Source organism: Plectrocnemia conspersa, unplaced genomic scaffold, assembly GCF_051122295.1.
Source record: "Plectrocnemia conspersa isolate PC_06_02 unplaced genomic scaffold, ASM5112229v1 ptg000005l, whole genome shotgun sequence".
NCBI classification, from domain to species: Eukaryota; Metazoa; Arthropoda; class Insecta; order Trichoptera; family Polycentropodidae; genus Plectrocnemia; species Plectrocnemia conspersa.
In genome coordinates this window covers 15,440,001-15,464,270 of record NW_028277169.1, presented here as the reverse complement: position 1 = coordinate 15,464,270, position 24,270 = coordinate 15,440,001, and the positions used below count along the sequence as shown (strand labels likewise).

Sequence of the window (24,270 nt, the reverse complement as noted above, 5' to 3'; positions counted from 1 at the left end):
GCTTTTAAATAATGTAACTATTGAACTATCGCGCTAGTATGTTCGGTTGCAAGAAGCTTCGCTCCCCTTTAAATTGAAGCCTTCGGACTCCCCAAGGGCTGGGAACCAATACACTTAGCACACGTTCAACAAAAGTTATTTGTCATGTATTTGGTCCCAGGCGCCAATTTCGTCGATATTACTTTATAATGTGACGTAATACGCAATAAAAAAAGTTATCGTTATTCGATGCCTGTATGACCATGGCCAGTTTTATTTTATTTATATCGCTGGACCTCTACAAACTGATGTTTAATTAGCATAATAATCCTCAGTGTATGAAATATAACTTTCAAGAGGATCACACGAATCGTTACGTAATGCAAACCCTAACCGTAACGTAAGGTTACTCGTTCGTTACCGTTTGTGTGTCTCAGGTGCGTCAATCGCGGGTTAAACGGCGACGAAACTCAATTTGGATCTATCCTACCCTCCGTTTCTCTCCGCTCTTCAGATATATTATGTAGGTACGTAACGTATATGGTATTATAGAAACTACGTTCGTTACACAGACCGCGCCGCTATTAATTTCAAGGGCCGCTCCTTCCTATCTACTAGAGCCGCGGCGGCGATAAGATTCTTCCGTCGGACTCTCGAGGAATGCTATTCATTCTTTGCCTATTTTTCTCCGCCTCTACTCGCTCGTGTGTGTGTTTTTTTTTATCTTCTCGGCTCAGCTGGAATGGCCGGTTGTCGGTTAGCTCGCGCCGATCGTTGGGATCGACCCGGTGATTATTCGTCGATATTATAATACGAAACGCTCCCGGCCGGACTGATCTTTGGGTTGAGTACGTGCGTATATTTACATCAAAAGATAATGTACTCTACTGCTAAGATTGGTTGAAGTTTTTTGCAATAAGTACATCATCTTAAAAGCAACTTATCTAATTACATATCACACAAAAAGACACTAAAGTTAAGTCACAGTTAGTTTGTTCCAGATGCTTGGTAAAGCATCCCCTGAATAACCTTGGGTCACTTAATACTTATTTTACAGTTCAAATTTTCGCTGTTCGTGCTAATTTCAGAAGATGAAAATAGTTGGCCTCGACCTTAGAAGCAATAAATCGCGTTACTATGGAAAAATAGCATAAAATAACACTTACAAGCAAACAAATAAAGGCCATTGTCGGATATCGCTCTACCATTCTTTATATAATAACCTTAATCGATTAATCAAAATAATTAAATTATATAAATAGACGGACCTGGTGGTGCAAGCGTTTACTTTATACTAACAGTTTTGAAATTTACCTAATATTTGTCCAATAATAAATATTCATATAGGGGTGTGACAAAATAATTGGACCAAACGTTATTTTTGTAGTTTCTACATACTTTTATGTAATTTATTTTCACTAATTTAACTTTTTTATTATTAAGAGTATTCTTCTAGGCATACTCTCTATTTAGCCAGACGTTTTTAATGTTTTTTAAAAATATTTAATTTAGTATTTAAGCACTTGCACGATAGATTTGAAAACTGCTCAACAATTTTCTATTGGATTTAAATCAGGTAAATTATATGTATCTTTTTGGTTGCCAATTATTTCTTATCAATTTTGTCGTGTATCAATCTTACATAAACAAGGATATTTTACGTTTTTTTATGCATTCTTCCTTAAACTTCGCCTATGTACATAATAGCATTGTTCGGTCAACACATATGTGTCTCGTCGGAGAAACAAACCTACAAAATATAGACATATTTTTTTAATCATTAGCAGTCTAATCTCGGTGTTGCTTGGTCTATTTATTCGGTACGGATTTTTCATCGCGTTTGTTAGTCGTTGCTTTTTCACTACGGGACTGCTTTTAACATCCACTCCGCGTAATCAATGTTGTAAAGTTCTCTTAGATATTTCGATTCCTTCATCATTTAAAATAGTTGTTACACCTTTATTTGTAACTCGCCTGTTTTACAATTACGTCCAAGGGGTCATTTGAAAATGACCCCTTGGACGGAAAATGAATAAATAATACATTTTCTGATTTTTTGTGTGGCTCGTACTGGCATGAACTTTGGCCACCTCTGATACCCTTCAGAAAAGAGAGATGTCCATAGTCCCTTATATTCTTCAGTGATTTGGGGCTGAGCCAGACTCTTTGTTATTTACTAGTCATATATTATTAGGCTCGTTCGCTTGGAAATCCATAAAAATTGCCAGCGTCAGCTTCAATACCTGTTCAGCGTAAATATTCTCCGTTATTGTCAACCTTTGCCTTTTACTATGATAGTTCGTTTTTAAAAATATTGAGGGATACCGATTAATACCTAGTTTTCCGATAATATACGCAATGTCGTTGTTCACTTAGACAAGAAAAAAACATTGTTTATGAGAAGATCCGAGGGTTACAAATTATTTTGTTCAACGTCGCAAAGATTACGGATGGTCCCGAAATATATTTAAATTAAAAAAATATATTGTTGAATATTTTTTTGAAGTAGATTGTGTTTCAATATTGCTATTTTCTATTAAACAAACAGATAACGCGTCTACTTTTTAATGTCTTTATCGCATAAAACCACTAATTAAAATATAGTTTTACTATATCTTATTTAATTAAAAATTATATATATAATACATAGAATAAGGGGTTATCGACATTATTGAATATCTAAAAACAAACGGCGTTTGTCTAAGCGGAAATTCACAATTTTGCGTATCATTATTCTAAGAAAAAGACAATAGCCATTCAATTGACGAACAAGTGTACAATATCCTCTTTTTAATGAAGTCGTTGACTTAAGATAGAAATACTACATTCAATTACTACAAAACATCATGATAACAATTGTGGGAAGAGTGGTTAATTTAAGGCTCGGTTAACATGCTTGAAAAAAATATAATTGTCGCTGCTTTGGCCTGTTTTATCAGGCACGGCAATTCATTTAAACAACTAAGTAGTATTAAAATGAATTATGTAACAATCATATATAAATTACATTACATAAAAGCATTGATAATATTAGAGACTGAAGAACAAGGTATCATTTTTTATTTCATAATATGACTTCTCAAATTTTGTTATAAAAAAGGCAATTCGAGCATATATCTAGAAAGGCTTGAAAAATAAAATTGTAATAAAAAAAATTAACAAATTTCTATCTTTCCTACTAATATGTTTTGACGGCCCTAAATCTTGGATTATTTCGCAAATGAAAATTGCGCACACAGCCAAAATTCTGAACATAATGATTGCTTGATTGTCAAATATATTTTACTTGTAATTCCAACTGCTTAATATTTTTCTTTATTTTTAAGTAAAAAAATTGTGTAAAATTAGGAAATGTAAGTTTATCATATAAATGTAAATTCACCGAACCATCTTGAACATCTTGACATTAATATAATATTCTAAACATCTCATGCAGGGCGGTATAAAAATATTTGCGTTTCTTCTTCCAATAAAATAGCAAAATATTGAAAAATATCACACTGCGCGGCTAAATGCCCATTGTCATTTTAAGACATAAAAATTTTTTGCTGTGTCAAAAAATTACATATGTATTTATTCTTGTAGTCACTAATTCAATTTTAAATTAAAATGCTAATGAGGTTATTAAAAATATATTATCACTCACCGTTTGAAAGGTCGATTGTTGGAGGATCGCTTGGTGGATTGGAATCATAATTATATAATAATAAAAAATATTAACTCCCAAATACCGTGGAATTTTCAGTAACGGAATGGAATGGAATTTTCATGCGGGTTATAAACAAAGACAGTACCAACTGATGCATACATATATTGCAGGTTTATTAAAGTTTATCATGTATAATTTAATTTTATATTAAGCGTATCTTATGCTTTTGAACATTTTGCATCGTATATGACGCGGAATCTAATATGTTACAAGATCGAGAGTCCGATAGGGTCTCTTTGGGAGCCATGACGAAGGTCCGTTGTATAATATGCTCACGTTCAAAGTAAAAGCTTCCGATTTTGATATACTCAACGTTGATCAGCAGTATGCAAATTAAACGCCGCCGATAACCATCTCGCATTGTTTACATACACGCGAACGTTTATTTGTATATGTATGTATATTTGTTGCCCGAAGAAAGGGAAACCTTTTTATAAAAACGGCAGTAATTGCCGTTAAGTTAACGTTTCGCGGAATTTATGTTGCGTTATCAACGTCATACGCTTCGGCTTAAAATAACGGATTCGTAACGAATCCCGGCCGTTATCGACGTCAACGCAAAACCGCCACCGTCCCGTATAAATAGAATCCAACCCCCCGAGAGTTCAATCGGGTGACCTTGGAGCTAAAACCTCTCATTGTTTTAACTGTGAAAAATCTACGTTTTCGTTTGTAAGTAACGGCGAATACTCGGACCGTGTCTCACCGTGTTGTTTTGTTTTTTTTTTTGCGGCGAATTTCTGTGTTTTGTGTGGATTTACAGTTTGAGTTAGCGTCACGCCCCGAATGGTAGCTTAGGAAATTTAGTACTGATCGTTAACGTAGTCTAAGGTTTTTAATCGCTGTTTTAGATCTGTTATAACTGTAACAGTAATTTCCTATCTCACCCGTCGCTTGAAGTCGTATACAATTATTTGCAACTCGCTCATCTTTGCACAACAAAGAAAAAACAAATATAATTGTCCAGTTGTCGAAGGAACGGTTCAACATAATCTGATTGAATGTGAATTAAATAAAGTACACTATAAGAAGCCGCAAAATATGCTCGTCTAAGTATGCACTTGGAAATGAAAATGGAAGGGTAGCTTTAAGACGTTGACCCAAATGCACAAAGGTCGTCCAAAGTCGTTAGGAACGTGCTAGTAGAAAAGGATTTTTGCGGCTGCAAAAAATCTATTAAGTAAGCTGGAAGAAACGAAGGCCCTACTTATAAATTATGACGTGAAACGTTTTTGCTCGCGCGTCTCTGTGGTCCATTTAACCTTTTGAACCCATTTCCTTCATTTTGACTTGAGTGTGTGCTCTTAGTTAATTATGACTGTACTTATAATTGTTGTGAATCATTTTGCAGATGTTTTAAGTTTGAAGCTAGTTTTTTAAACTGCTATTAATACGTTGAATAGTTTAGATTTAATAATATCTAGCTATCATTACATAGGTACATATAGTCCGTCCAAGATATGAACGCTCATCGTCACAGTATTGGTGAAAAAATATAATGTGAAATTACAAGTGCAATTAAATTTTACTTTTTTAATTTAATTTGTTGAGGAAAGTGTAAAATATCACTTTCTTACTTATTTTGTTTATTTATATACATATTTAACTCAAACACTTGATAGCAGTTATGGAATCACTCTCCAGGTTGAATATTTGTTTAATATAATATTTTTTAAAATACTAATAGAATATTACAGGAATTGTTTTATTGACTATAAAATTACAAAACATGACAATAATTTATAATAAAAATATAACACATTATAATTTTTAATTCAATTTCCAACATATGGTCACCCTACCCTTAAAACAGCCCTGATTTAGTATTAGTAACGTTCTCCTATCGGTTTAAACAAATTCGCAGAAAACTGTATATGTATGCATGCATGCGTACATGCACCCTTATTTCCAACACAACAATGATGAGCGCTAACATATTGGATGGACTATACATATATTGTTTTATATTTTATTTATTTATTTCGGGATCAATAACTATAAAAGAACATAAAAATAGCATATACAATAAATTATATTATAATGAAAGAAACGATCAAAATTATGAAAGACTGGCACACTATAACCACATTCATTTAAACTAACGGCGAGGACACCTTTGTGTCTGGACTCCAGACTTTGGAGTGTGCGAGCACTACCGTTCTGGTTGCGACGTTAAAGAATAAGGGACGCGATTGCAACTAGGATTGCAACTCGAGCTTTGACAGATTATCGATGCTATTCTTTAGTAACGTATTCATGAGTCGCTGCGTCGAAAAAATTATTCCAAAAAACATGCAACAAAAATGTCTTTAGAAACAACTACAGATACGTATTGTAGAGTTTTTTCCGATCGTTCACATTATGACGGGCACCGAGGAAGACGTAAGATTTTTTTGCGCTCTTATTTACAATTCAAAAATAATAAAATTGCCGTATTTCAATAATTGTTTGGATGATCGGTAGTGAATGATGAACATTTTGAATTAATAAAATCAATTTTTTTTTTAATTAAATGCTTAATTTCCGTTATTAAATATAATCTTTTACAATCCTACAGTAAGTTTTTTAATATTGCTCAAAAAACTGAAAATCAGTGGCGTTTTCAAATTCTCCATAGTTTTCATCAATATATATTTTTAACAGTTAAAAGGACTCAGATCTAGATAATTATATGGATATTTTTAAATATCGCAATGAGCTCCTTCGATTTATATTGCGCAATCTTTCTTAAATTGTAGGCGACAAATCATGTAGCATCCACGCGTCATACTAAGACGATGCGGGTGTTTTACGACCATTGATTGGTTGATACCCATAGTTAATTCAATGTTCCTAGTATTTGTTGACGGCCAACCTCAATTTTATTGCCCTCAGTGGTTGAACATCGTCTATATCTCTTTACATCGACTGATGATAATTATGAAAAAACACCATAGACTGCTTCAAACATCAATATCAGTATATAATGTGTTATTGGTTAGATTATTTCAATATATGTTTATGGTTAATTTACAAGAGAAAATAAAAATACTAGCTCTATGATATACGATATAACTTATGCATCAATCTTATACAATAGGAAACCTCATGCGTATCAACTGCCATTTGCCGTCATTGATTACAATTTATTTAATTTATATAGTACTATATTATGATTGATGTATTATGCTCGTATAAAAAAACGTCGCTAGTCGTTAAGATACTGAGCTAATTTTGTTTTGATAGCGGCGAAAGCGTTCCGCCTATCGTCGTTGTCTTATATTGTGCCATATTATTATATAGTTATTATTACATTTTAATAAAACACTATTATACTTCAAGAGTTCTTACCCCAAGGGATGTGGCTTCGCAGCCATAAAGACGTTGTTGGAAACTAGAAATAATTTATTATATTATATTGCATATATTGTGGTCGAGTATCGTTATTCTTCGAGTGATTGTAGAGAAGCTGGCGAAAGGATGATGTCCAGTAAATGGTCCTCAGAGGTCTTGTAGGTGAGGCAGCGACGGACGCAGCAGAGAGGTTCGTTCCTCTCTGCTGCGGTGATTGTCTTCGGGAGTCCCTTTCTCAGGCCGTCTCTAACCTCTTCTCATTGAAGAGCCTTAAGTATTAAGGGTTGCAAAGCTCGCTGACGAATCACAACCATGCAGCGACTATCCACCCAATTGTTGCACTCGTTTTTTCAACCAATGAAATATGTCCACGCCTCTATAAAGTGAGATTAGCTTGAATAACACCCTACTTAGGTTTAATAGTGCAACGGGAATATTATGCCTTTACGGTGCTGTTTGTCGTCCGATGATATATTGTTTTCGTGTCTGTTTCGCAACAAAGAAATATTCCTTTAATGCATCGGAGAATGATTACGTGCTATTTTTGTGAAACCCTTTTTTTCTGGACGTAACGAGTGCTTTTGTGTGTTCCCATACTTTATTGTCAAGTTCATCCTTATTATAGCGTGGTTAAGGTAATTATTGCGCGAGTTTCAAGAAGAACACCCACACTACTAAATAATCCATAAATATTATAGTTCAAAATAACTTGATTCTCTTGGGTATTTATTTATTTATTGGTTTTCTTCATGGATTGTTAGCATCCTCGAATACAGTAAATTGTTCATCGGTATATATCAATTGTTTTTGTTAACATTTATTACTTAGCAGTATTTAACATCCCCAGTAGTATGAATTAAAACTTCCACGCAACCCCAAACGAGTCAAGATTCCAGCTACCCGATAAGTCCACATCGGCAGACGTTTAGCGTCGCTAATGATAATCCCCGGGGAGAGTTATAGCCGGCTACAGATAGACAGATAGCTAAGGCGAGATTGCTCTGCATCCCCGCACTCTCGACAATTTAAACTGATCGTCCAGATTAGAAACCATAAGTTGCGTACACACGCGCGCGAACCGCCGAAATTAGTTTAGACGCAAACTTTCACGATGGCTGCGCTAATTGAGCGATATTTTAAACGCAGCACGCGAAGAAAAACAATGATAATTAGATACGCATATGGAAATAGTTCCGCACGTCGATCGACCGTTACATAGTTATTACTGTAGTTAAAAATATGTACTATATTATAATAAATATACATAAGGCTGTATTCTGTAGAATTCAATGCATATTGTGTAACGTAATAATATAGAGTGAATAGTTGCCGGACGTTCGGTGGTCATATTTTCATATTATCTCCGAATTTCTTCTTTACAAAACGTGGCTAACCCATTAACCGGCGACTTCTAATTTTAACAAATGGGTTAAAGGGCATATTAATTTCGATTAGTTACGGCGACGCGCAACCGGCCGCTTGCCAGCGCTCCACTGTATAGTAATAATTATATTAAAACTGCTATACACACGTAGTTTTGTGTGCGTGTTTTGTATTTTACGTAATGAAATTGGACTTATTATACAGTATAACCAGATTTGAAACTCGCTATTATTACGGCGAAGCAGTGTTAAACTTTGCATTGTTCTGGCAAATTATTTGACAATTACTAGAAAACATAAAAAAAATTATTACACTTAACTGCAAGTTCGGCTTAACTTTCGTATATTTCGAAATGAAGCCCCTGACTAGAGGAAGTGATTTAAAACGGCCGTGTTCTAGCTTATATATCCCTCAGAATTGGGTAAAGTTCAAAGTTCCTTCTAGTCTTCGATCATCTGGCCAATAACGATGATGCGGGGCGGAACCAGACTATTTGTTATTGCCAAATGAAAATCTTGTTAGACTATCTGCGGTAAACTCGGTAAAAATTGGTAATGTTGCCACTATGGTATGCTAGAGAAAAAAGTTCAAGAAACACAAATAAATCAATAAATGTAAGCAAATTTTGAGACTAATTCCGTCTCGTCGATTACGGGTGATTCCGACACTAATATATTTAAATTGTATTGAAAACAACTACCAGCACCACGTTGCACAAACACTATTCAGTTTAATCAGATTAGAAGTTTTAGAAATGTAGCTTTAAATAATTTTGAGTAATTAAATTTAAATATAGAGTTCACATTTCGAAATGTTGATTGTGGTAAAAAAACATTATCAAAGAAAGTATTTTTAACTGAGATTCGTCTCCAAAATAATACTTTTGTCCTAGATTATTTTATCCCCGGTTTTGTATTTTTCTAAACTTCTAAAACCATTTTACATTTATTTTTTCAAGTCCTAAATCGATAAATAAAATCGATTTAAAGTGTCATATGTTATGTATTATTAAAGCAAAATTACCAAATATCAATATATAAAATAAATAAACCTCAACGTTTTATTTTTTACGTGGTAGATACGTTCTAAAAAACGCGTAAAGATAAACAAGGCGTACAAAATCATGCCAGGTTCCAGGACATAAAAAAACATGAAGCTCATGCGAATCCTTTAAAAAAATACTTTTTAGTCGTATATCTTCATATTATATAAATTTTAAATATCCAAACAAGTTTATTTTATGAAGCTTTCACTGAAACCACTTTAAAATGTGTATGTAATTAAACATTTCTATAGGGTACTAGAGAGGATCACGCATTGTCCTTTTATACTTACTGAACTCCAATTCTTGCGTTGCGATCTTTGCGGAATCAGATAATTTTTTTAATTGCCCTTTAGCGAGAACAATCTAATTTCTGAATGAAGTATTTCTATCGATAGATATCGATGACAATTTATTGTAAATGAGCAATAAATGTTCCATAAAACGAATTGTTTGTGCATTACTGTTGGACAGATTAGGTCCGAGCGAGGGTTGGTTAAAACAGTGAGCACCTTATGAATAACTCTGCAACGAACCTTGTTCTGAAGAAAAAAATCCGAATATTTAGCTTATATAGCTTCGGGGGTTCCTCAAGGGTACAACCTGGGCCCTCTGCTCTTTATGTTATTTATTAATGACATTAATATATGCGCAGATGATTTAAAATTGTATAAATGCATTCGATATGTTGCGGATTCCTTCTGTGATTTAGACTCTATTGTGATTTAGACTCTATGGAAATGGGCTTCCGTTAATCGTCTGCCCTTTAGTGTCGGAAAGTGCCATACTGTGTCATTTTCTCGATCCCGTTTGCCATCAGTTTATTCCTACGCTCTCGGTGGGAACATTTTGGCTAAATAAACTATTACTAAAGATCTCGGAATCACTTGAGAGCAAGTGGAGGTTCTCTCTACACATACACAATGTCTGTGATAAATCTTTCAAGATGCTCGGCTTTGTTATGAGGAACGCCTTTCACCTTGACGCTCCGTCAATTATTCGCGTCCTTTATAACACCTTAGTTCGTAGCATTCATAAATCGGGATCTATACTTTTGAATCCCCTAATAACCAAATATTCTCTTTTAGTAGAAAAGATTCAAAAAAGGTTTTTAAGATAAGAAGCATTTCTTAAAATTACTGAAGAGCGCTGAAATATAGCTACGTGTTATTCATTGCGTGCGCCACTGCCATTACCAGTACTAGGACCCTACGAGTCCAATCCTTATGGGCGGGCATCCAGCTTTTGACGGCCAGTGCTTCTTTACTGCTCTCGTTGGCTGATCTGTGTTGCTTTGCACTGCATGCATTGCGTATCATACCAGTATAGCATCACTCCCCAAGATCCAAGAGGGGTGTATGTGCTGCCTCAGTCGCAGCGTCGGCCCTCGGACGCCACAAGGGGACGAACCCATAATTTACATTCTATTGTCTAATTCATCCATATTATTACGAATGATCACCCTTGGTTGGGGTCATTAACGCAACTTTCAAGAATAAATCCCTCCCCCACAGAAGATTTAAAATAAATAAATTTGGGCTGCTTGGCTATAACCCTCTCAGTATAAAATTAATGTTCCTGTTTTAAATATTTTTATGTATGTAACTTAGTCATCTTAACTTGGTAGATTATTTTTGTCTAGTATAATATCTTATATCAGCGGTTTCCAACCTGGGAGGCGCGCCTCCCAGGGGAGGCGCGGACTATTGCCAGGGGAGGCGCCAACATTTTTTAATGAATTATTTTTTATACCATAATATCTACAAATTAATAAAACTTGATATATTAACGTAACAGTGAAAATTCAGTGCATGAATGTTCATTTTTTTACATTTACATATATTTAATTCCTATTAAAAAAATTATCTGGAGCGGAGAAATTTAAAAATGGCGCGTTTGCAAACGCTCTGTTTCGGTAATACACAAAACGACCGCTAGTTGCATAAAACAATAACCTCACATTTAAATGTCACTCGTGTCAACTGAAGCGTGTCGGCAGGGCGTGATATTGTTTTTTTTAATTGTTTCTGACGTGATTTCTTCTTGAAAATAATCGTTAGTATATTTTAAACTTCATTTTTTTTTATTTAAACTATCATTGATTTTAATTTATATCAATAAAATATTTTTTAGACGAATGGATAAATTTTTGAGTGGTTACAAGAGAAAAGTCAACAATAATGAAGATACTGATGCTGATACTAGTGGGAATAAAATAAAAAATGTACAAGGAAGTAAAGCTCCCAAGAAAAGACAATACAGTTCATCCTATTTATCATTAGGATTCACTAGTGTCATTATAGATGGCTTGGAAAAACCAATGTGTTTGTTGTGTTCGAAAGTTTTGGCTTCAGATAGTATGAGACCAGTCAAATTAAAACGGCACCATGAAACTCTACATTCTGAATACGTTGATAAGTCCATAGAATATTTTGAAAGAAAATTGGATGAGCTTAATAATCAAAAGCAAACGTTCAAAAATATTCTTTCTGTATCACCAAATGCATTATTGGCTTCGTACCATGTCTCTTACCGAATCGCAAAATGTAAGAAATCACATACAATAGGAGAAACTCTAATTTTACCAGCAGCTATTGATATGGTTCGAATAATGTTCGGCGAATCATATGCAAAACAGTTGCAATCAATGATATATCTGAAGATATTTGCGATCAATTAGTTTCTCGGCTGCGTACTTCGAAATTCGCCATACAAGTAGATGAGGCAACTGATATAGCTAAAGATGCCCATTTAATTGCATATGTTCGATATGTTGTAGAAAATAATATATTAGAAGATATATTATTTTGCATACCCATTCCTGGAAAGACCACATCCATTGAAATTTTTAATATAATGGACAGTTTTTTTAAAGAAAACGACATAACGTGGAGTAATTGTATTGGACTGTGTACTGACGGAGCTCACTCAATGTCCGGACACAAAGCAGGTCTTCAAGCATTAGTTAAAAAGAAAGCACCACATGCTATCTGGACGCACTGTATGCTTCACAGAGCAGCTCTAGTGTCAAAAAATATGAGCGAGGAACTTAACAACATTTTTACAAAAATTATAAAAATTATAAACTACATTAAGAACAGTCCTTTGAGATCTAGGCTGTTTGCAAAGTTGTGTGTAGATATGGAAGCTAATTATACCTCACTTCTGTATTATTGTGAAGTTCGCTGGCTATCTCGTGCAAAAGCGATTCAAAGGGTATTTGAACTCAAAGAAGAAATAACAGCCTTTCTCGAAGAAAATCACCACGAAGAGGCACATTTGTGGACGAACGATAATTTCCTTGTTAAACTTGCCTATTTAGTTGAAATTTTTGGAAAATTGAGCAGTTTGAATAAATCAATACAGGGATCACAAATGCATCAACTTGTTCAAAAAGACAAAGTAAAAGCTTTCATTAAAAAGTTAAAGTTATGGAAGTCAAATTTACAAAAGAATGAGTTGGACATGTTTTCACTGTCAAAAGATTTCTGGGCCACAGCCAATATTGAAACAAGCAAGAATCTTTTTATTGAACACTTGGATGGTCTAGTGCTGCATTTTTCAAATTATTTTAAACACCTTGATTTCTCAAAGTTTTTGTGGGTACAGAATCCATTTATTGACGATGAAAACGACAAATTTGGGCTGACAACCATTGAAAAGGAAAAACTTATAGAATTATCATGCGATAGCCTACTAAAACAAAAGTTTCAAAATGAAACCTTAATTCAATTTTGGATGAATCTTAAAGGAGAGTATGAATCTTTGTATTGCAAAGCAACGCAAGTGCTTCTACCGTTTGTAACGTCGTATTTATGCGAAACGGGCTTTTCGGCACTGGCTGCAATGAAAACTAAATATCGCAACAGGTTAGTAGTCGAAAAAGAGATACGAGTGGCACTCTCCACATTGCCCCCAAGATTTGATAAGCTTTGTGCTAATAAACAACAACAACCGTCGCATTAAATTTTTATGCGATAGATGTAGTTGGTTTAATTGCTTAAAAAAACTTATATATAAAAATAAATATACACGTATGTGTATGTTATAACTAAACCTTGTTATTATTCTGTTAATTGTGGTTTTCAGTTTATTTTTGTAATAAAGTTTTTATTATTTAAAACGTGTCTATATTATTTAATCTATTAAAAAAATAAAAGGTAAGGGAGGCGCGGAAAATTTTTTTTTTTTTTGGGGAGGCGTAGTAACAAAAAGGTTGGAAACCGCTGTCTTATATGGTACATATTATATAGTTTTATTAAGGATATTTTGTTCAATATTTCAACTTTTATTGCTGCAGCCCCTCCACTACAAATTCCCACGAGCCGCCGCTGCCACACTGATCCATCATCCTAGTTAAGTGTACTGAGCCTCTATCGATGTTTAATGTCGTAGTCCCAGACCAAAGGGAAAACATCTACAGATCGAACTCGATAAACCCGTAGCGACGTAGCCTTATTACATCCCCATTTACGATCTATCGCGTCTACTTTTAACGTCGCATTCTACGTTTTCCAACGCATCGATTCTCTTATTAGATTTTCGCGATACGAGGAGCGATCGTTAAACAGCGCGCATCCCGTTATCGTAGCGCCGTTTATTACGCAACGGGCCACGTCTCGTAGCGACTACGCCGACTACGAACTTATGTCTAAACCTATAAACCAGTCGTCGCGATGCCGGCGTCCCCTTATCGCACATTGCAGGCTCTGTAGCCACTGTTTACGGCTACGTCGCTAATTTAGATAACACCTTCACGGTTCTGGCCGAGGAATGTGTACGCGATGTTGATGGGCCAATTTGGCTACGATGACGTATCTCAGAGAATCGATCTTAAGACGATGAAAAAATGTTCACCCCTTTGACACAGTTTTTCTTCGGCCTTCGACTCAGAAACGTGCTCCAGATCTTCTCGGAGATTCGGCTGGGCGAAGAAGCTTCTTAACCTTTCAAACTCGTGACCTAATTGGGTGGAAGTAGTTTATGGAGAGATAATCGTCGAGAGGTCCGCAGATTTATCATTAGAAATTAATATACGGGTTACAATTACAATGTTTCAGATATATGTGTTGAAGAGACAAGGGTACTGTAGAATACAGTCAACATATCAGCACACATATAAATTATACAATGCGATAGAGTGTTTTATGACATACGAGCAGAAACAAATCCGTATTAATTAAAAACGCCATCGAGGAGATTACAGAAGGGATTAAGCGCTCTTCGTTCGAACGGTATTTGCTTTTTCCCGATGGACGGAGATAAACCGCCCTTTGTTCCGCAGCATCCATTGGCAACGTTACACGTTTATCGCCGCGGCGAATAAAGAATCGAAAATTGAGCAGTTGTATAACGACGGCAGATTTTCAAATTGACAAAATTTCGTTACGAATCGGTCACTTTCACTGGCAATGACCGAACGTAGAGAAAGACATTTATAATCTCTGAAATGATTGAATCTATCGCGCGTTAGCAATCAAATTGTTACGAGCGCATATATTCGGCGATGACTTTCTAATGAGACTGTGTGATGATATAATTTAACTGATAGTTGAAGTTACATTTGTAAATCAGTCTTGGTCAAAATAGTGAGACACTCGAATGTGTTTTATTCATATAATAGAATTCCCGATCTTCAAGTGTATTTTTATTTTATATTTCTTAAAGCCATGACTTGTGATGAACTGTATTCATAGGCACGGCCGCTGAAAGCGAACCCGGGCCCTGGGAAAATAATAATTCTGGAATACCTAAATTTACATTCGTTGGATATTTCTTCCCAACTAAGTCTAATATTTTATAAGGTTTAGAAAGCAATAAAATCAACAATAATTTGCAAACAAATTTTAACACAGACGGACCCGCATCAAAAAAAAATACATCCAGTTCCTTTGATTAATAATGTTTATTGTGAAAATACTTTTGAAGGCAATGTTCCACTCCTTTTATTTCTTTTATGGATGTGTAAAAAAGGCAAAAGAATGTTATCCGTGAAATACATACATTTTAAACAACTAGTTTAGTTCGGATTCGTTTTTTGATATTAGTTTTTAGTTTTGCTTATAAATATATTCTTGATATAAATTTTTCCAGAGTCGGGCACCAGGAATTTGTTTCGTTTCCCCCCCCCCCCCTCTTGGCTGGCAGGCCTGTTCATAGGCAGTTGTTATTCGTATTGTTCCCGTTCTTTGTCTAGACTCGTTTTTTGCCATATTCACTGAGCTATTTAATCTTTTTTTGTGCTGGTCTGATTTTGAGATTAACTCAAATTACAGTTTCTCAGCTTTAATGAAATATTTTTTTTATTAAAGAGGACGGTTTTAATTTTAAATTAAAGTTTATCTGTTTTTATAGTCAAAGCTGCAATTTATTGAATAAAAATAATAAATAATAAACACAATATGCATATTAAAAGCTCTTCAAATCGACCAAGACGAAAACACTTGTTCGAGAGTTAAGTTATCGCGTGACAAAAATCACATTCGAGTACTCAAGCTTTCATTTTTTCATAAAATAAAATATACCGCAAAGTAAAATCTTACGTAACGCCGTTACGTTACGTACGTTTCGCAGGTATTTTGTGTTCATTGCGTTTTCTCCCCTTGTCTCTCAGATAGCTTCAACAAATCTCCCCATACAGCTTAATTCCGCTTCTTTCTCTTTCCGGTAAATCCGAGCGATCGAACCTTCCTTGCTAATATCTCCGAAAACCTTTCGGATACCCCTCGAGTGTCGAGTATTGTCCAAAACGCTGTCGCTGCCAGACCGCGATTTTTATTCATTCGGAGATATTGTCCCAATCTGTTTCTATTACTTTTATCGCCGCAATTCTCATTTCCTCGTCGTATCCCTCAGGATGCGTTTAATCAACCCTGGGGCCGGTCGGCTCTCGTCCGCTCTCTTCCAGGCAGGACATCGTCCGATTTCCCATGCGGATATTTCTTGTACGTACACCGAGATATCTATCGGGATCCGCTCCATTCTTTCTTCGCATACGTATAGAATACCTATCGCAAGATCTGGTGTTTCCTATAATTAACAAGCGTAGCACGTATCTTTCGGTTTGATAACGCTTTGATCCTAGCTAGAACAAGTTTGATATTGCTAGTTAATCTCTGTAACTATTAAAGCGATTTTGCAGCACCACGGAATCATAATTAATTATATAATAAACGGTTTCTCAAGGCATTTGCTCTATGCTACGTAATGACAATTAGGTGAACGTCAAAGCTCTTTGTTAACATTAACATTCGAAGTATTTCTCTAATGCAGTGGTTCTTAACCGGTGCACCGCGGTGCACCAGTGCACCGCGAGCTTATTGCAAGTGCACCGCGAGAAAATTGGTAAAAACAAAAATTCCGCAAAATAGTAAAATCTTAATGTTTCAATCAATTTATATTTTATTATGGTCGTGATACCACACAATGGATAAATTTATTACCAAACGAAATTGTGAATCAGACCAAAATATTAATGACACTGGGAGTACAAGTGGAAGAAGAAGTGAAGATGTTACTAGACATCATACGTCTCATACAAAAGAAAATATATCCAGTAAAATAAAAAAAAATAATGGACAGTATTCTGAAGAATATTTACGTTTCAGTTTTACTAGCATCAATGAGGAAGGATATCACATTCCACTATGTGTTGTGTGTGGAGAAAAACTGTCCAATAGCGCGATGTATCCTGACAAGTTAAATCGCCACTTCACTACGAAGCACGCCGATTTTGCATCAAAAAATAAAGATTACTTCAAAAGATTGTTAAGCATGCAAAATAAACAAGCGAAATATTTTGAAAAAACTGTTAAAATTTCCGATAAAGCACAACTGGCGTCATACAAGATTGCTGTACAATTAAAACCACATACTATAGCAGAGTCTCTAATTTTACCTGCATATTGTGAAATAGGAAAAATGATGTTTGGTGATAAAGCAAAAAGGAAATTATGAAAATTCCTCTTTCAAACGATACAATAAAAAAAAATTAAATATGTCGGATGATATTGAGAAAACAGTTAACGATTAACTTTCCAAGCGATATTTTGTTTTACAAGTCGACGAATCTACTGACATTAGCGGTAATGCACAAATACTAGGATTCGTTCGTTTCATAAATGAAAACAAAATAGTGAATCAATATCTATGCTGCAAAGAACTTACCGAGCATACGACAGGACAAGATGTTTTTGATCTTATTTATTCATATTTAGGACAATTTAAAATATCATGGGAGTTATGTGTAGGAATTTGTATGGATGGTGCTCCTTCAATGGTAGGCTCATTTAAAGGATTTGTAACACTTGCAAAGACAAGAAAACCTAATATTATATTTACGCACTGTTTTTTACATAGAGAATCTTTAGTTTCGAAAACTTTACCAGCAACACTAAAACCTGTACTAAATCAAGTTGTAAATATAGTGAATTTCATAAAATCAAGACTTTTAAAAACACGCATGTTTAAAAAACTTTGCATTTCTATGGAAGCTATGTACGAGTGTTTGCTTTTTCACACTGAATTGAGGTGGTTATCTAAGGGTAAAGTTTTATGCCGATTCATAGAACTTAAGAATGAATTGTTAATCTTTTTTCGAAATGAAGGTATGGATGATTTTGTAAAATGTCTTCAGAATAACGATTGGTATGCTAAAGTGGCATATTTAGCAGATATTTTTAATTACTTAAATAACGTTAACACAAGCATCCAAGGAAAAAACGAAAAATTCATGACATCCATTGACAAATTGACAGGATTTCGGAAAAAAATAACTCTTTCGAAAAATCGAATAATAGAAAAAAAAATAAATATGTTTCCTTCACTTAACGAAAACATTCCCAAGGGAGTTTTTCCGCAATAATAAAACATTTAACTTTTTTGAAAGAAAAAATTGCACATTATTTTCCATTCTTAAGTATAGAAAATTATGACCGGATACGAAAACATCAAATTAGTCTCATTGTCGACTGATCGTACTCTAAAAATTAAATTTTCCGAAATAACTATGAAGAATTTTTGGATTACTGTCCAAGAGGAATATTCACTTCTTTACATGAAGGCACTGAAAATTTTGTTACAGTTTTCAACATCATATTTGTGTGAGCTTGGTTTCTCAACAACAACTAATATGAAAACTAAAAAACGAGAAAGACAGAAAAAAATGTAAACGAAGAATTCAGGGTCCTTACATAAAATATTCGACGTAATATTTCTGATATCTGCAAAAGCCAACAAGCTCAGGTATCACATTCATTAATTTTTGATTGATCATATAAATTCCATTATGTAAAGCAGGAACGTCATTTTGGGTAAACAAAGGGGGGAAAATGCACCACTTAGATTTGCCACCCAAAGAGCACCTTTAAATATTATTACAAATATTTTTAATAAAACACGTAATTAAAAATTGGTTCTAGGGCAAAATTAACTACCTAAATTTATTTTCAATACTTAACTTTTTTATATAATTTAATTTAAAAAAATATGTAAAAAAATTGTATGTAATTTTGTATGTAACTATTATTTTTTAAATTTTGTCCACATATTTTTTTCGACCTCTTAATTCTGGTGCACCGCCACTTTTTCCCATGATCAAAAGTGCACCGTGACTTTGAAAAGGTTAAGAACCACTGCTCTAATGTGTTACATTAGTACATTTATAGTTTCTCTAGAAAGAAACTCTAGTCATCAACACTACATATTATCTTTATTTCTCGTCATCTAGCATGATTTTTTTTATCTCAACACCAAAGTTTCGGATACAATGTTGAAAAGAAAACCTGAAAATTAGCATTCAAGCTGTCTCGAATTTTGACATTACACGTTTATTATGCAAATAATCGTCACTCCATTCAAAAACACATCACCTATTCGCCTTTGTTGTCAAACCTCATTCAGCTCAAAGCGTTCTTCCGGGGGCGATTTTTTAATAACACACTTACAAAGCTCTTCTTTGGAGTCTAATGCCCCCGAGTCACTTCTGCGCTGCATATTTTCCAACAGACAATTTCAGTCCCTGTCGCCGCGATACGTTTTTATTCGAACAACACCCCCTACGTAGTACGTAATGGCGTTTCCGCATCCACCGAGGGTGTTTATTAGCGAGCCACCACGTCTTTTTACGATCCGCAGTAATGCGAAGAAAAAGTCTTTGTGAGTCGGATTTTCACCTTTCACCCCGATGCCGTCGACTCTCATTACCGAACGGGAAACGAACTAATGCAACATTAACGAAGCAATTGTCTCATAGTGCCGCCGGGACTGTGTGTATCCTACCATCACTTTCGGGATGGCCGAAAAAATAAAATAAAAACATCCCCCGCGCCTCTGACCTTAGCTGCGGCACAATTTTCCGGAAATAGAACCTCTCGAAAGGTTACGTTGTATGTATTTGTAATGCGATCTTTGCGGCGCTTTCACTCGCCGCCATTTATCATTCCGTTTGACGTGAATGTGATATATTATATTTATTTTTTTAATGCTGCTCGAGTCCGTTAAATCCTTTGACCGCAATATCAAAGGGACAGATTTTTTTCCACGTAAATATTAGGTCATACGTTAAATTCGTGCCGTTAATGTTAAAACAAATAGTTTGTACATTTTTTTCCTAACGTTCAACAAGTTTATATCATATATTAAGTAAAACATTTAAACGATCTTTCCCGCTGTCTTTTTAAGTGTAAACTTAGAAAGACAGCGGGCAGTCCTAGATTAAGCAGCGTGTTTCGCATTAGTTAGTTTTCCATTATATTGGACATAAATATTGAAACTGGTTCATATATAATAGCTTTTGAATAGAAGTGACAAAAGTACTCGAGAACATTATTTTAAATGTGACAAAAGAGCCACTTTTCCCATTAGTTAATTGTGTATGTATTGTCTTAACCCGAATGTTAAAGTTCATTAGTTATAAATTATTATTGTGTAACAATTTTGAGTCAGTCCACGTACACGTCATTGTTATTATAAATACGTGAAGTTCTCTTAGCTTTGTATTCGTCTGAAAAATCCAGTCGTCTCTAAAGATCTGATCGACCTCTAGATTCCGGACGTCGCAGCTAGACTAGGGTTGACGTGAAGAGGGAAGCGGCTTTTACAGCCTGTATCATGCAAGAGAGTTCGAATGAACTCTCCTGCATCGGGGATATCAGATGAAATTTAATTTTTCATCTCCTATTATTATACTGTATTAGAGGGGATCATCGTATTTACAGGCAAGCAGATGAATGCGTGCTGAAAATCGATCGCAACAAATTTCTTTCAGACAATTCATGATTATATGGTCAAAAGAAGTTTACTTTGGCATTCTTATTTTCGATTTATTTAACCCTAATACGTTTCAACTTTGTTGACTTAATATTGGCTTAGTTGCGTAAACAGTCGTTTATACCAGGGCTGTGGAGTCGGAGTCGTGAAAAATCGACAGACTCCGACTCATTTTTATAATTTTCTTTAACACGTTGAGTGCACTGAATATTTTCTTCGCTTAAAATAATCAAATCTAATTAAGAGCTTCCCTAAGCACTGATTTATTAGAAGCAATTATTTTTTTAAGATCAAATTCAATCTTAATCATGGATGGAAAAGATTAAATTAAGATTTAAAGTCAACCTGGCAAAGTAAAAACAATGAAACAAATTTGCGACTATAATTATTTAATTTGTTATTTGTATTTATTTTAATGTATCGTTATATTTAATATAAATATTTTATTTTTCTTAACGTATATTATGTAGATATTTTTATTAAATTTATTTATTTTACTTACTTTTTTAAATATATTATAATAAGTCAATAAAGGTAAATAAGGTAGACGTGGTATTTTTTTAATGTTTTTATAATTTAAAAATCGTTGACATTATAATACCATAAGATAATGTCGGAGTCAGTAAAATTTTAAACGACTCCACAGCCTTGGTTTATAATAAATTATTATATAATAGAATGACTTTGGTGTGATTTTCTTTGGGTATTTTAGAATAAACGTGACTGTCATAATTATTGCAAAAAATTAAATGGTTATTTAAAACGTGACATGTTATGGATAAAATAGCATCGAATCGGAATAAGAAACAATGTGTCACCGGTAATATTTCAGCCCGTGAAAGCCGTAGCAAATTTAAGAAAATCTGTTTCAGTAACGCGTATTTTACACCTCTGTTATGCTTTTCTACAAAAGTATTTGCCGCATGAATGTTTTGTTATAAATATGATAATTTAAATTTAATTTTTATGTTCATGTTTTATATAATGTTCATATGCAATTTTTTCTTGAAAATTACGTTGCTCGCGTCTGTTGTTGGTATTGTTGGTTACATACACTCATGTCGCAATTTTATGTTACTTCATTGTGCATTGTGAGAAATTCTGATTTTGATCGTCAATTAGAATGGATGAACACTGTACTAACCGCGTTCGTGGATAACCAATACAGCGTATTCACAGACACTAGTATGTGTAGTAATAACTACTGTGTGATAGCGATCCAATCTGATTGTAATTTACGTACTCCGCCAAAATTCTAATAATAAAGCATATGTTATATATTGCTAGCTTTCGTACCCTACTTGTTTCCAATTATATCGTATCGAGTTTGGTTGCTACGCTGAATGTAATATTGCCCGTGAGAGAAGCATTTATCTTTCACGTTAATTATTGTCGTATTGAGCGACACTTCAACTTAATAATTTGAAAAAAAAGTCGCTTGAAACGAAAAAACAAATTATTATAAATCAATGCGATTCTGTAAATAAACACATTATCGATTTTAAATGTGTCAATCAGTGCACAATTATATTAGATCTAAATCTTCTAGTAACATGAGAGTTATCAACCTTTAATGAGGATTATCTGCTTTTACATATAAATCAGTTTTCCATTAAATCGGTTGGTCTTAAAACTGTCAAAAAGCATTTAGAAAAAATTACAAGCGTAAAAATCCAAATATTACGCTATTAAATCATAAACCCCGATGACAAAACTAATCGGCATGTGATAAACAAATACTGGTTTGAAGCGTTTTAGACAAAAAAGTGAGTTTCTTTGTTAAAATGAAACGCCACCACGAGAAAATCTTTTTTCAAGTATTCGCTATGAATCAAAAAGATTAAAATTATCCGTCGCAAACACATTGAAAAATGATAACACGTGCATTCGGGATTGCCATTCGAATGGCCGTACGTAATCTGCTTTAGCGACCAACGGAAATCTGTTTCAAACTACCCAATGTCGGGTAAACCTAAGAAAGACCATTATATTATAGTTATTTTAGTCATTGTCACCATTGATTGGGGGGGGGGTCATAAAATTAGCACACGGGTCGTAACACATAACACTGTCCGACATGTCCCTTTATTTCACTTGATATTTTGCTACAAGGAAAAGCGTCCACTAATTTTGGCAATCTGTCTCGATTTAGAAGTTGCGGATATCATACTATATAAGTGAAAGATGCGCAAACCCTGTTTTAATAATTATTATACGTTTTTAGTCAATTTCGAACCACTAACACAATCCAAGCGTGAATCCTCGATGTTCCGTAAACTTCGCCCAATCCGCCCTGCGGTGTAATCGTCCGCCTCACCCCCTTTTTTCTCAGTTCGTTTCCCTAATCCGTTTTTATTGTGCGTCCACTGAAAACGGGCGGGTCTCTAGTGTCTCTCGCTCGGATTAAAATCTTCTCTTCGATTCTGCCGAAACGTATGACGCCGTCTCTCGCCTGAGCCTGTACGATGAGCTCTTCACTCTCACAATAAAGAGTTGCTCTTTGTTTCGTCCGCGTTTTTAATTTGTTTGGCCGTTTTTGCCTCGCCTTGCTCGGACGCTGGAAGTAACTCTGATTAATGGTCTTTATCCCTATATCTATGCATGTGTGTGTGGATTTCGTCGCATCTTACCCGGGCCTATTCTTCCAAATTTCTACGTCGTTTCCCTAATATGTCCGGCCCTTTTCTTTGTTTAGGGACTGGGACAACGGCGCCGGTACCAATTATAGTCTAATATATTTTCCGCCTTATCGCGATAAAGCGCTCGTACGTTTTCCTTTGCTTTTTTTGCCATGCTAAGACGCACCACAAACTGGATTTCAGCGTGGCAATCTTGTTTGGAGGGTTGTTGGGATTTTATATGCAATTTGCCGTCTAAGCTATGTACCGCATCTACACATTGTAGATTCGTTATTTTTTTATTAAAATAATGAACATTTTTAGAAAATTTATGATACAATTGAAATTCCATAGCATATTTTCTCATTGTTTCAATATTACAATACGGCTGAGACGAGTTATTATATTTTTAATATATCCATACGTAGTACGAACTCAATGGTATTCTACGTAGGTACATATTTTTTTCATAAAACACATCTTCTTTGAACACATAACATTAAAAATTCAACGTTCTCTCAACTTAATGTTTAAATTATAAATTCATTTTAATATCCAAGGTTTTGCATATTCATATTTTATTATATATATCTATATTTCTAATAAAGTTTTTTTGCGTCGAATTGTATTAAATTAATGCTGATATGCTAAGTGAAATCGCAGCCGTTTTAAACTTATTATATTTATAAATTTGTGTATATTTAATAATGTAATCACATACACATACACGCGTTATTCGTAAACGTAGTATTTTGCAATTTATACGGTGCTCGCGCAATAATTTACGACCGATATTTCTACAATACGTTCGTTATTATTTCGTTTTTGATTAATGAAAGTCACGAAGGGCTCGGAACGTTGCTCGGGAGGGGGTGTATACCCGAGAGGGGTGCACCGTCACGTTTTTACGTATAATGCGGCGTTTGTCGTGCTACTTT

The 24,270-nt window shown here is 34.6% G+C and overlaps 1 protein-coding gene and 1 long non-coding RNA gene across 2 annotated transcripts in view; one reads left to right on the top strand and one right to left on the bottom strand.

The window, feature by feature from the left end:
- The window catches only part of UBL3 (ubiquitin like 3), a 159,781-nt gene that overhangs the window by 74,177 nt on the left and 61,334 nt on the right, over positions 1-24,270 (top strand). The gene's annotated exons all lie outside the window — the stretch shown is intronic.
- On the bottom strand, positions 9,893-19,761 carry LOC148234936 (uncharacterized). The gene is made up of 3 exons (XR_015809593.1): positions 19,080-19,761; positions 13,689-16,709; positions 9,893-11,117 (listed from the first exon to the last, which is right to left on the bottom strand). It is a non-coding gene; the product is annotated as an uncharacterized LOC148234936 (long non-coding RNA).